The sequence below is a fragment of the Taudactylus pleione genome, unplaced genomic scaffold (assembly GCF_031769625.1).
Source record: "Taudactylus pleione unplaced genomic scaffold, aTauple2 ptg000170l, whole genome shotgun sequence".
Classification (NCBI taxonomy): Eukaryota; Metazoa; Chordata; class Amphibia; order Anura; family Myobatrachidae; genus Taudactylus; species Taudactylus pleione.
The window spans coordinates 1,635,906-1,650,176 of record NW_028284572.1 but is presented as its reverse complement, the minus strand read 5'-3'; positions in this window follow the sequence as shown (position 1 = coordinate 1,650,176).

Sequence of the window (14,271 nt, the reverse complement as noted above, 5' to 3'; positions counted from 1 at the left end):
TATAAGCTAAGAAATAACAATTAGTGTAAAAGAACAAAACATGAGGCTTATTTCCTGTACCCTCAATAGAATTTACTCTTAAATGCAAATACAAAGATATTAAATACAAAGATAAACAGAAAAAGAAAATTATGTATATACCTTTAGCAATGAGTCAAACCAAGTCCCAGTTCGATGCAGTAGTCAGTTCGAAACTCAGACTTAAAAACTGAACTCAGGTTTTAGATTGCCTGGTCCAAATTACATGATTTTAGCTGTTTTATCAATTTTTTTAAATGAAACTTTATGTATTTTTTTAATCAATTATACGGAATCCAAAACCAAACCAAAACCTAATACCAACCAAAACATTGAGGGTGGTTTTGCCAATACCAAACATGATGATGAATTAGAACCAAAACACTTGGCTCCGTGCACATCTCTAGTTTTTTTGTGAGATACAGTATGCAAGCTTTTTGTTTTATCTCCTCCAAGGCCAGGGATGGTTTACATGTTCTTTACTAGACCCATGTTCACATTATTCTACCTTACTGATTAGGCCAGCGTCTACATAAGCTTATTGTATCTTGTACATATGGTAATCTTTCTGACATGTAAGTTTGTTTTGGCAGCATATTGAAATTATTTCTAGAATATTAGATGCTGTAGCACTAACAAAATCAAGAAAAGTCTCAATTTATTATGTTTTTTCTTTAATGAGTGGGGTCTATACCTGAACTGCAGGTAGACCTCACAGCAGAGGTAATAGTGCCCATATTAGTGGTTGGATAGGAGTTGGACACTGTTGACACATACTCTATATTGTCAGCAAGTAAAAGATTAGGGGGAATATTTATCAAAGCTTGGACTGTAATACAGTAGAGAATAATAAAGTACCAACTCATCAGCTAGTAAATGTCATTTTTCATAGTTTGTTAAATGACAGATATGAGCTGATTGGTTAATACTTAAATCTCTCTCCACTTTATCTCTCTCCAAGCTTTGATAAATCTCCCCCTATGTCAGTTAGGTTAATTATGTCATATAATTTTAATACTCCAATGTTTTAATAAAGTGTTAATAATTGCTACAGAGGATCACTGTTTTCTTTTATTTTATGACTGCAGTTTCCCTGTTTCGCAATTTAGCACCATACTATATGACCATTGGGAGCAGTTTGTTTTATTTTGCATGTATTCAATCTAAAGTCATTGTGTTAAAAATCTATAAAATATACATAATTGTGAATGGATCATGGACTACCTTCTATACCTCAATTTATTTGTATGGTAATGGTACATAAGAGGGAATAACTATGTGTGTGTTGCCATGGTAACAATAGCATAGCACTAAACACAGTCTTACTGTACCTTCAAAATTGAGCCATAATGACATGGCTGTTAGGGGACTGAGACATTTGTTGCAAATAATATAGATAGCATGTGACTTGTATGTGCTAAAAAATAAATGGAAAAAGAAACACTTTATGCCACTGTATTCATTTATAATAAATATATAAAATAGACAAAATTGGTTTTTATGTGTGTTTTTTGCACATGAGAGTCATACTCTAACTCCGTATTTCACTTTATTGAGAATCTTTTCTGTTCCAAACTTTTTCCTGTTTAATCATTTTTTCCCATTTCAACTAAATTGATTTTCCCTTTGTGAACATTTTAACCTTATACCAATTTTCTTTTTATTGCTAAACGTGTGACTTCTATCTTGTTTAGCACATTCAGTTATTTTCAAACTGACAGAAGCTTTCTGAAAGGGTCTGAAAAAGCCAAAATGCTGATATGAAATGCCACCTACTGCTTTGATCATTCTGAAGACTGCTCTAGACATGCCAGGAATTTAACTGCTACAAGTAATTTTAAAGGCTATTAACATTTTAAATATAAATAGACTGGCACATGTTGATTTTGAAATTGTGTGTATTGATATGAACAAAAGTATGAAGAAATTGAGTGCTTCTATGTATAGTATATCTTCCACATTATTTGGATAAATCATTAGTCATAATTTCTAATGAAAATATTTTTGGAAGGAACATGGAAACTCCTCCCCAATTTGGCCACGCACCCCTACAGTTCCACTAATGCAAAGGTTATAATATAGCACATTTTCATTTTCAGAACAGCTGTTTATTTATTATGAATGAATATATAGTAAATTAAAATAAGATATTGTACTAATTTATCACTGTCACATGTATGAACATTTAATTTTCTGATTTTAGTTTCACTTTAAGAAAAAATAATGTATTGGGTTAATTACAAAATGCATTTGGTTAATACAAAATCACTAACCCGGTTTTTGTTTTACTTATTAGAGTAACTCAGGATTAATTTGGGGGGTTATTAAAATTGTCAATGGATTGAATAAAGCAAAAGTCCTTTGTTTCTTGTCTCAAAGATCAATTGTTTTGTTGCGATACAAACTTTCATTACGACACATTGTTAAAATACATCCACTGTGATAAGCACAACATGCATAGTACCAACAATGTTATGATCTATTTATGGTAATGCAAAAAGTGTCCATAAATGACCCAATCAATGGTAGGCTTGAATATTGCAATTTTGATAATCTTTTAAATACACATATGAGATCTCACTTAGCTATTATGCCACACAGGCTGCCACCCCCAGGTAAACATCTTCCATGACCAACTTTGAGTTTTTCAGTACGCTAATTAGCCTGACAGGGTGGTGATTGATGAAAACAAAGACTGGCAGAATGGAAAGAGTGCTAGACAGATAGTAATGTTGAAACAAGTCAAGAGGCTAAATTTGCTAAGCAGCTGTTTTGGTGTCATTTAGAAACCACTAGAAATGACCGTCAATTGCCAGCATTTTCTATTTCTGATTGACAGCATTTACTAAAGGTTGGTTTCGATGTCTAAAGTGAAACCCCCATCGATCCCCGATGGTTTCTAAATGACAACCCGCCATGTCGTGTTCTATTTGGCAGTGGTTTCTATTCTATTTCACTGTGGTTTCTATTGAAACCACTGCAGATTACAATCAATTCTATTCATATTCATTTAATAGTACTTTTATAGAAAGAACCTTCACCTGACATCATCGAAACAGACCACTATGCAATAGAAGCTATTCTATTGATAGTCATTAATTTGTGCTAGTCTATTTGTTATAGAAAGCAGCAAACTATTTTTATCTTAGAAACAGACCACAGTGGATAAGATGCTATTCTATTCCTATTTATTTAATGGTGCTCTTTCAGAAACATTATTCAACTGACATCATAAAAAAAGACTGTCGGCTACTTTCACTTTGTGAGTCTGAGGAGTGTTGGTGGAGAAAGATAAAGTTGTAGGAAAGTATAAGGCGAAAGATATAAAGTGATTGCTAAAGAAAAATTGCAAATCACACAGTGCTCTAATGAATAATCAAGGAACTGCCAGATGTGCCAATCACCAATGAAGGTATTCCTGACCCCTCCACCAACAATTAAAGAATATACAGAAAATGGAATTGAAATCACCAGCACTCCTTCAGCTGCAACTCAGGTGTATAATCACTTAAATCACACAGAAAAAAGGGGAAAAAAGGAAATATAGTATAACACCCTTTTAATAGGCAGCATGAATCACAACATTTAAAAACATAGATAAATCAATGACACAATGATTCAATCAAGTATGAACAATATGAATTGCCATTCATTCTTGGATATCCCAATATAATCAGATGACAGGGTAATTACCGGCTTGATGTAAGAACTGAAAATGGACAGTTCTTTCAAAGCACGTGTATAATCAGGGTAAGACCTGCTGCAGTTCAGGAACTCCCTTACAGATGGAAACAGCATTCCAGCTCTGCCGATGTACAGCACCGCTCAGTCACCTCCATCACCATCAAGGGGGATATCCCGGCACCCTGGGGTTTCTATTCTATTCTATTCTATTCTTTCTATAGTCTAAAACTATGATGGTGCTTTGGTATTCAATTATGTTCTATTTTGTTCTAAAGTGTGCTTTGATGTGGTTTAGAAGTGGTTTTAGCAAAACCGCCTCCTAACCACTGCCAAACCACCAGGGGTTTAGAACCCACCACTTAGTAACATTTGCCCAAGGTCTGGGCAACAGCAGGGAAGAATTGTCAAAATAAAGTCTTAGTTAAGGCCTGGAAGCAGGAAGATGTACCATCCATGATAGGATGTTTGTATATGTGAAACCACATTCAGATTGAAGCAAACACTGTGTGCTTCTTTATTAAAGAACAGAACATAACAACAATGTAACTTTTTGAATAGTACACATACAATATTTATTCATTACATTAATTATATAGCACCCACATAATATGCAAGGTATATTTAGTAATTCATTGTCACCACAAATCTGTTCAGGCAGGTCATTCCTGGTAAAGTAATTCCTAAGAAAATAGATAAATGTCTCCGATGTAGTAGATTTAATTTCAAACATCTCAGGCCATTTGGTGGAACAGTTTGCACTTTTCATGCAGTCTGGATACTCCTTTGTCTAGCTATACTTTTCACTATCAATTCCAGGCCACCACACATACAGTACTTTTCCCCAAAATTCTTCATTTTAACAGCCTTCATGCAATTTATGCAATATTTTCTTGTGGAGTTATGGTGGTATCACTCTGGTTTCAAACCTCTTGGTATATTGACAGGGGTATATTTACTAAAATGCGGTTTTTAGAAGTGGAGATGTTGCCCATAGCAACCAATCAGATCAAAGCTATTATCTTCTACAAGGTGCTAGATAAATTATAAGTAGAATTTGATTGGTTGTTATGGGCAACAACTCCACTTTTAAAAACCTGCAGTTTAACAAATATACCCCTTAGTCTCTCCTGACAGAAAACTCCATGATAAATAGTAAAGTCAAAAACTTTGGCTAAAACCAGATTATTCCTTGGCTCTTTGACTTTTTGTTTATTGGTCACTGTCAACTGATAAATTAGCAATTTTTGATAAACATCCAAAGGGTCTTTCTTATTGTTTTCCTCTGAATGTGGCAATGAAGAACATGATAGACCATAATTGTTGCTGTGCTGTTTGGTTCCCCTGAATTCAGTAACATACTAATGAGCACCCAAAAAGAAGGACCAACGTGGCAGGTGAGCAGCTTGCATGGTCCTTTCTATTATTGAAAATGGAGACTGGCCATTGCGGTCAGTCACTAGTGAGAATGTCACTTTGTACCAGAATTGATGGAATTTCTTAACTTCCCACACCAAACTTAGAACCTCTGATCAATCAATGCATATTTTTTCTCTATAACTGTTAAATACAACAATGCATATGCAATTGGCCTTTCAGTTCCATTTCTCAAGGTATGTGACAAAACTGTCCCTATACCATAAGGTGAAGCATCACATGCTAATCTGATGGCCAACTGAGGGTAAAAATTGTCACGGCCAGGGTATTTCAGCATGGCCCTAGGCAGGTGTTACCTGTGAGGTCGTTGTGGCGTGGGCTGTCTGGTGGCGGAGCTGGTGTCTGGCGGGGGGCTTTGGCTGCAAGCGTTGTTGTGCAGGCCTGTTGTCACTCTGCGCTGGTAAGGCCTGGCAGCGTCTCCCTTCCATTTGGCATGGGCACCGCCATCTTGCCTTCTGGCCATGAGATGCAGCTGGCCAATCCTGGTGAGTCACATGTTCCCTCCGGCCAGTAACAGCATGGCATGGGGTATTTAGGAAGGGTCAGTGCCTTCTGTCTTTGCCAGTGCAATGTGTATCTCAGCCTAGCTGAGAGGGAGTTCTCTGTGCTTACCCTGTTCATGTGAATTCGCTGTCTGCCAGTCTGCCTGTCAGCTCCTAGCTTCCTTTGGACAACCCCGCTTCCTCCATCACCCTTGCCCATACCTGAGTGCCTGAGCCTGCTGACATCCTGCTCATTGCCTTAGTTCACTACCTGCATACCTGGCTATTATTTTCCTGCTTCACTACCTGCATACCTGGTTGATTATTTTCAGTCTCACTGCCTGCACACCTGGAAAGCTCTAATTGTTTCTACTTGGACATTAACTCATTACTCCCACCACAGAACTCTTGTGCACATTTATATATTCCTGGACTTTTATTTACTGCCATATTTTATGTCTTCTCAAGCACTTATTAAAAAACCTACTTTTTTATTCAAATCCGCTTCTGTGATCGCTGCTGCTACCACCCCGGGTCCACAAACAACCCAGAACATAACAAAAATGAGTTAAGACTTTTTCAAGTTTTATTAATTTCTTGGTTTACAATAATACTTTTTAACACTCTTTTGATAATTTCCAGTGTGCACTCTTTAAAGGAGTGTATTCATTGGGGAAAAGACTGAGAAGCTGTTTGGCATGAATTTATGGTTATAATTGACTAAGATTAAGTATGATATGAGCTGTGTTACTGTTCCCTGATTTGTGAATCAACTCCTTCTCAATCACATGTTCACTGTATGATATTTGGGGCCAAATGTAATAGGGTGAGACTTTAGAAAGTGTGAGAATTTAGCTGCAAACTATTAAGGGAGGGTTAGGTTTAGGGGGAAAAGGGTTAGGGACAGTCCTCTACTTACCAATCGGGATTGTCACTCCTATTGGGGTTCCAGCATTGGGATTTGAACCACCGGCCATAGGTATTCGGTCATTCGTACCGATCCCTACCATAGGCAGGGGTGTATTTATTTGTGCGGGGTCCAGGGGGGCCCGCACCGCACATCCTGCACCCATATTATACCTACCTCTCTGGAATTCAACATCGGTGCAGGTGTCTGCACTGTAAAAACGGCTGGAAATTGACCACCGCTGCCATTTTCCTGTTGTTTGTGTATGCGCAGTGCAGAAAAAATGGCAGCCACAGCCATTTTACTGGTGACCTGCGCATGTTTATAGACTATGGGCACACTCTAGTGCCCAGAGTCTATTACTGCATTGCCGGCTGCTTGACAGAGAGGAGGGGGTCCCTACCTCTCTAGAAACACCCCTGGCCATAGGGTAATTAAAGGGTTAAACAAATGTAAAAAAATGGAGTGGGGTCACTCCCAAAAATATAATCAGCCCAGGACCTCTGAACCTGTTCTAGTAAGGTAAAATTGGGGGGAAATAACAACGTGGGGTTCTCTCTATTACCCTATGACCAGCACTGGTGTGAAACAACCAGGGTGGTAATGGCACAGCATGGAGACACACAGCATAGGGTCTCCTGCCAAACCATTCTCCAGCCCCAGGGCTGGCAATACTTGGAAAGTGGGGACCACCCAAAACATGGGGTCCTCCCTCTTGAGGATTAACCAGCCCTGGGCTGGGGTTAAATCAAGTAATAATATTATTCACAGTGGGACTTCATATCGCAGTCAGCCTGCCCTGCTAGCACCTGTACCCCCACTGTGATAAAAATATTTAAAAAGCTACATTACACACACTGAATGTTTTATTACTTTATTACACCCTATTACTTTAGCAAATCTCTGCTTTTGAAAATCAGGGGAAACTCCCACAGAAATGCATACTTGGACAGACATGATTCTTAGTAAATTTAACCTTAAAGCTGCCCACACACATAGCGATATTTTACCCGATTTGGATGATTTCAACTAATCGTGACAACAAATCGTGTAAAATATGACCAAATCATGAGTGTCCACTCACAATCATGATGACTATGTGCGTCCCCGCTAGTCGTACATTGCATCTTCAAATCTGCCGTGCTGTAGGGCAAATTTGCCAATCTGGGACACGATTAGGTGCCTATTGTAAGTAGTTTTTTACTCACGATGTATCTCATGATTCATCGTATGTTGCGGAATTTGACAGACAGGGCCCTGTACATGCCCATCCACCATCTTGTGCAGCATCGTGAATAGAATGAGAAGGTAGCACAATTGGGAAACTGCACACTGAATTCTGGATTGCAGCACTTTGGTGAGTATTGGTACTGTATTAATGCAACCCGACTGCCCACCAATGTGTGCCACCCACCTATAAATGCATGACCCAGCCACCACCCACCAGAATGAGGCGGGCGGTGGCTGGGTCATGCATCAACCCCACTGCCCACTAATGTGTGCCACCCACCTACCCACCACCAATGTGTGCAACCCACCTATAAGTGCATGACCCAGCCACTGCCCACCAGAATGAGGTGGGTGGTGGTTGGGTCATGCATTAACCCCCAACTGCCCACCAATGTGTGCCACCCACCTACCCACCAATGTGTACCACCCACCTACCCACTCACTGGCCACCAATGTCACGGGCCACCTAAAAAATATCTTCAAAATCTTAGTACAGTCAAAATATATAAAAATGCCATAAACAAATTTATTTCAACAACAAAAAAGAAAACATTACAACAACATCAATACATATATTAAATTTGTTTTTGTTCTTGTGATACATTTGTTTATGATGTTTCAATATACCACCATAAACATATATATGTCAACAACAGAAACAAATACATTGCAACAAAAAATATTACAATACTATTAAAAATAACTTACATTTTTGTAAAAAGAAACATATTACAGTACTTTTAAAAATACATTACATTCCTGTGAAAAAAACATATTACAATACAATAAAAATACATTAAAATCCTGTAAAAAAAACATATTAAAAAATACAAATAAAAACATATTAAAATCCTGAAAAAAACATTTTAAAAATATCCTGAAACTGCAGAAATAAACAACATTAAAAATTTACAAAACAATTTACAATTATAGCTTAAAAAAATGTCCTTTTTCTTCCTAGCAATTTCTATTATAGTGAACGCAAGTTTGTGACTGGATTCCTCGAGATCCACCAGTCAAAGGAATGTCTATGGTGGATATCCAATATACAATACCACAACAAGAAATTGGCAGCTTTGGGGGTGTTATTTGACTACACCAAAAAGTTAATTGCAGATGCTGACCTTAAAACTGTATGCCACAAAATCCAGAACCTGCGTACTGTCTACATAAAGTAGAAGAAAAAAGTGGACGATTAAAAAAGCTCTGGGGCAGGCACCGATGACGTGTATCAGCCAACACTGTGGTACTATCACCTAATAAGCTTCATCAGCGAACATGAAGCACAACGCCAGTCTGTCATTCTGATGGCCGAGTGAGAGGGAGAAGAAGCGGCAGAAGTGAGGGGACCGTCTGAGGAAATTTTGGTAAGTAGAGACACAGTTCATAAACCCAAACCTTTTATTGTTTTTCTAGCTCAATCCCAATAGTCATTTATCTCACAGACAGTCCTTCTGCCATGGCACCACACCTGGTCATTTGAAATAGGCCATATACTCCTCCCTCACTTTGGCTTTTGCAGTCGATGTTGTAGGAATTGGTGGTGCAGACACTGATGTAAACTGGGCAATCTCCTCTGGATGTCCTGCATCTTCTGGTCTAGCTGGGACTGGTCCTCGTTGTTTAGTTTTCCTTCGCAGAAAGTTATACAGCACACAGCATGCCATCACGACCCAGTCTATCTTCTCCACACGTACACTCCACATGCACACTCTATGCAAATGGTTTCATCACATGTTCATGTAATGCAAAAGCCTAATCTGCGATGAAAACATAATTTAGGCCGTGCTTCATCTCGTGCAGTGACGGCAAGTTGAGGGTTTTGTTGGTGAGTCTCTGGTAGAAAGCCATCTGTTTGAAGGACCCACCATCTGAAGCATGGCCATGCTTGCCGACATCCACAAACAAAAATTCGTAGTTTGAATTCACCACTGCCATGAGAACGATGCTGAAGAAGCCTTTGTAGTTGTAGTAATATGTAATGTTAGCAGGTGGGTTTATGCGGATGTGTTTTCCATCGATGGCTCCTCCGCAGTTAAGGAAATTCCAATGTTGTTCAAACTCTTCAGCGATGCTCTTCCACTCATCCACGGTGTTAGGAAGCTGGAAAAATAGTACAAAAAATAGGTTAAGACATGACTATAATATTGTTTTTCTTTTTTTTTCTATATAGACTCCCACCCAAGAGCCTGATATGTCCTCCACGGCAGACCTAAGTTTGCTCATGGACAGCTAGTTGTATCATTTTACCCCAGTGCCAACACCCATTCTACCAGGACCATCATCTTCTTCTGCACACCCCCCCAAAAAAAAACAGGGGAGAAAGCAGCAGTACACAGAACAGGAGGACTTATTTCTCCAAAAAGCAGAACACATCCTTCAGAAACCGCTGGATGATATTGATGATTTTACAGCGCATATTAACAGTCGAATGAGAAAAATAGATGACGTAAGAAAAATTTCCGCAGCCTCGTTTATGAACTTTTAATTAGGTCACTCAATAGAAATTAAAATTACTCCACTTGCAGACCTACTTCTGTATTCACCTGACCCAACTATGTGAGCCCCCCCTGCCTAGTTGGAGATTACTCCCCCACCCAGCACCCCACCCACAAGCCAGACCATTTATAATGGTCTGCTGGAGTCAGAGGAAGATTTGCCACGTTACTCGTAATGTTTAGGTTTTGTTTTTTTCTCCTTATTGTTGCCTGTACTATCACCAAATTTTATCACTCCCAATAGGTGCAGGCTGTATGGTATATGATGGTGATAACGCTAATTGGAAAGGTTACTACACACATGGCACAAGTACAGATTGATGGAAGTTGGGGCCACAATCTGCACTTGTGCCATGTGTGTATTGGTCTGTTCAATATGGTGTCTGACCCACCGTACAACATATAGCAGCCTACCTATTGGGATTGATAACATTTGGTGATAATGCTGTTTTGTACAATTTATATACATGATTATTTTATATATTACAAATAACTAAAAAATATGTTATTGCCTACAGTTAAGTGCACAGTTTTGTAATGCAGCTTTATTGGTTGTCTAAGTTATAACAAAGAGTTTAAATAAAAAAAACCAAAAATTTTTATTGACTACTGTGCAGTGTTATTGCCACAGTAGCTGTCAGTTATTATAATGAGTTCAAAAAATAAACCTAAAAAAAATATTAATTGACTACTCTGTAGTGTTGTCGCAACACAAATGTTAATGACTGCTATGTAGCACAGTCTTGTTAATGCTGCCTTATTGGCTGACACAGTTATTATAAAGAGTTGAATTTTAAAAAAAACAAAGAAAACAAATTTTACAAGAAACAAATGTGTATGGTGCTTTTTTTTCTTACCTTACACTACTGGTACTGCAGCACTTTAACGATAGCCTTGCAAGTCTCCGGGATGATGATGCCCAAGGACTGAGGTGAGATGAGTGTCCCAAACTTCAGGTCTTCAAATGACCTTCCTGTAGCCAGGTACCTTACGGTAGACACCAGCCTCTCTTAGCAGGGATTGCCCTCCGCCACCTGTTTCTTGCCTCCGGATGTGGGGTGTCACCAAATGCAGCAAAACCAGGAAGGTGGCAACATCCATGTGCAGGTAGTTGTGGTAGTCATCTGGGGTTGTTCTCCTTGATCTCCATCAGCAGGGACATGTGAGAGCAAGTATCCCTTTGCTGCTGCCACATCTTGGTCCAGCATGCTCTTCTTCTCCTTTGCTGGGCCCTCTCCTGGATCACCTTGACCTCAGCTTTAACAACAAACACTTTATACTGATCGGGATGCATCGGCACAGAATTCAGGAACAGGATAGAATGCAGGTAGCACACACTTGCAGGTACAACACACTTTGTAAAAGGCAATCCAAATACAAAGCGAAGCACAGTAGCAATGTACAGGGTTCAGCAGGTTTACAACTAGCCTCACTAGTAGCAGAGCAGAATGTGCACAGGGTTAAAATGGCGTCTGCTTTTTATACCCCTAGCTAACCCCACCCATTACTTAAATTTCCCATCAATTGTGAAGATCATCGTGTGTTGTTTGGTTAGCTCAAGATTTATCCTGCACGATCTCATGATTTGGACATCGTACATGATGCAGGATAGATCTTGAGATCGTGAATCAAATTGGCAGCTTTTTTGACCAAATCGTGCCCACGACTGCTAGGGAGCTCCCGGGGAGAGTTCAGGGGAAATCGTACACGATGTCAGATCGTGAGCATATCGCTATGTCTGTGGGCACCTTAAGAGTCTGATTCAGAGTTGTTATCCAGTATGCAAGAAATATGGCTCCACAACTCAGTTCCCACGGCCATTCTGTGTGAACAAAATCTCATTCAGGACTGCTAACATCGAATCATCTGCGACTGATGTTGCGTATTTGTATGCAGATGCTTATATTTGCAAAGATGCCAGTGGGTGCCTCATTACATATCCCAATGGCTGCAACATGTGCATATTTTTGCACAGCAGCTACGTACGGGATAACAGCTGTGGTGCCAATATCATACAACTCTGAAACAGGTCTTGTCCAAAATCTTGTAGTTGATGAAGGACATTTCTGCCAGTGACAATAATATAATTTATCTAACACTCATCCCTGGAATTCCTTATAATTCCTGCTCCATTGCTTTTTGCCAGAATGAGGGTGTTGAAGCAAGACTGTTGTATTAACAGACCAATGTTTGTATTTATTGTATGATGAAGTATTTATTTGAAGTTGCCTCCATTGCAAAACTGCAGATATTTTTGTGTAATTGTCAACCCTGGTAAGATATCCTCGATTTTTCACATCTGATGTTGGATTTATTGTCACCTTGAAATCTCAATAGATTCATATTCTTCCAAATTGTCCGGTATGTAAACGGTGGTCCATTCACTCCATTCTACAGGAGAAATCACCCTGTAGTTTACTTAGCTATCTAATTCTTCTTCCACCATTGGCCAAATGGCAAATTGAACCAAGCATGCCTTGCAGAATTATACACCAGCATTAGATTACAGCTCAAGGAGGGCTTTTAAATGTTTTAGATTACTTAAGATCTTATCAAAGACAGCTTGGATGCTCTCTAGCAACTCTTCTAAACTTTTTTTGAACAATGTCAGTATGGCTGGGAAGACAGTAGTGAATGAATGGATTGAAAATTGAATTTTCCACTCCTAACCCAATAAAGCTGTGCCACCATTAGACAGCACATATAAAAAAGTCTGTACAGTTGACATTTAAAGTTCACCTTTATCTTCTTCACTAGCAGAACAAACTCACTCATATATGTGTAGGTTTAAGCTTACTCCAGAGGTTCCCAAACATGGTCTTCAAGGCACCCCAACAGTTCAGGTTTTAGATAAATTCATGGTTGAGCACATGCAGTTAAATCTAATTGACTGAGGTATAAATTAAATCACCTGTGGTCAAGCATGGTTATCCTTGAAACCTGGACTGTTAGGGTGTCTTGAGGACTGAGTTTGGGAACCTCTGGCTTTCTCAGATGGCTGATGCCTAGAAGGTCATGTTGGTGATCCAATAAAACATCTCAGGATGCAGCACTTAGATCTGCTATGCTGGCAGTGGGAGTATTTTGTCCTCAGACTCTTCCTGCAGCATTAGCATATTTTTGCATAATTTCTGCATACCAAAGATGCAGCAGTGATGTGATGCAGAAAGCATCCATCTATGAATCAGGCCCACAGTGTGCTTCTTTACTGGAGAACAGATTATAACAACAATGTAACTTTTCAGGCAGAACACTTACATAACACTAATCTGGAAGTAAAAATAACAAGCAGCAAGAGATGAGCATTGCCAGGGGTAGCACAGGTGGCAGCTACACTGAGCCTAGCAGCTAAGCATCCATGGTAGTTAGACCCCTGTGGTCTGACAGAGAGTTAGACAAAACATCCAGAAAATCCAAATAAAAACTATTCATAATGTACCATATTTTCATTAGTCATCCTGAAAAATGGGATTAGTTGTGATCCACATGGGTGAGAAATCATAAAACACTTGTATACCACAACATTTTAAATAATAGGATGAATGCCAATATACCTTATACACACCTTATAGAACACATTGTACATCAATCCTATGACTTGGTGTGTGTGCTATGCTAGCATTTTGAAGATAGCAGTGATTGTTAAATCTTTAGGGAGTTTTGGATTCTCTGCTGATTTGGTAGTGAATCTATCAAAATAACTGTATCTAATTAAATCACTTGGGGCTAACCAATGATGTTCTAATGCTTTGCTATATTAGGTTTTCCATAAGGACAGGACTCAGAATTTGTCAAGTAGAAAATAAAATACAATAACATGTTATTCATGCCAATCACAATCATGGCCAATATTATAAAAATTGCCCATCAGTTGCAAATTGAGAAAGAAATATAAAATAATAATAAAATATGAAATAAGACATTATTGAATAATTGTCTGCATGTTGACAGGTAAAACTTTTCTATTTACAGTATATAGCTGTAAATATGAAATAGAGCCCTATGTATTAATAATCGT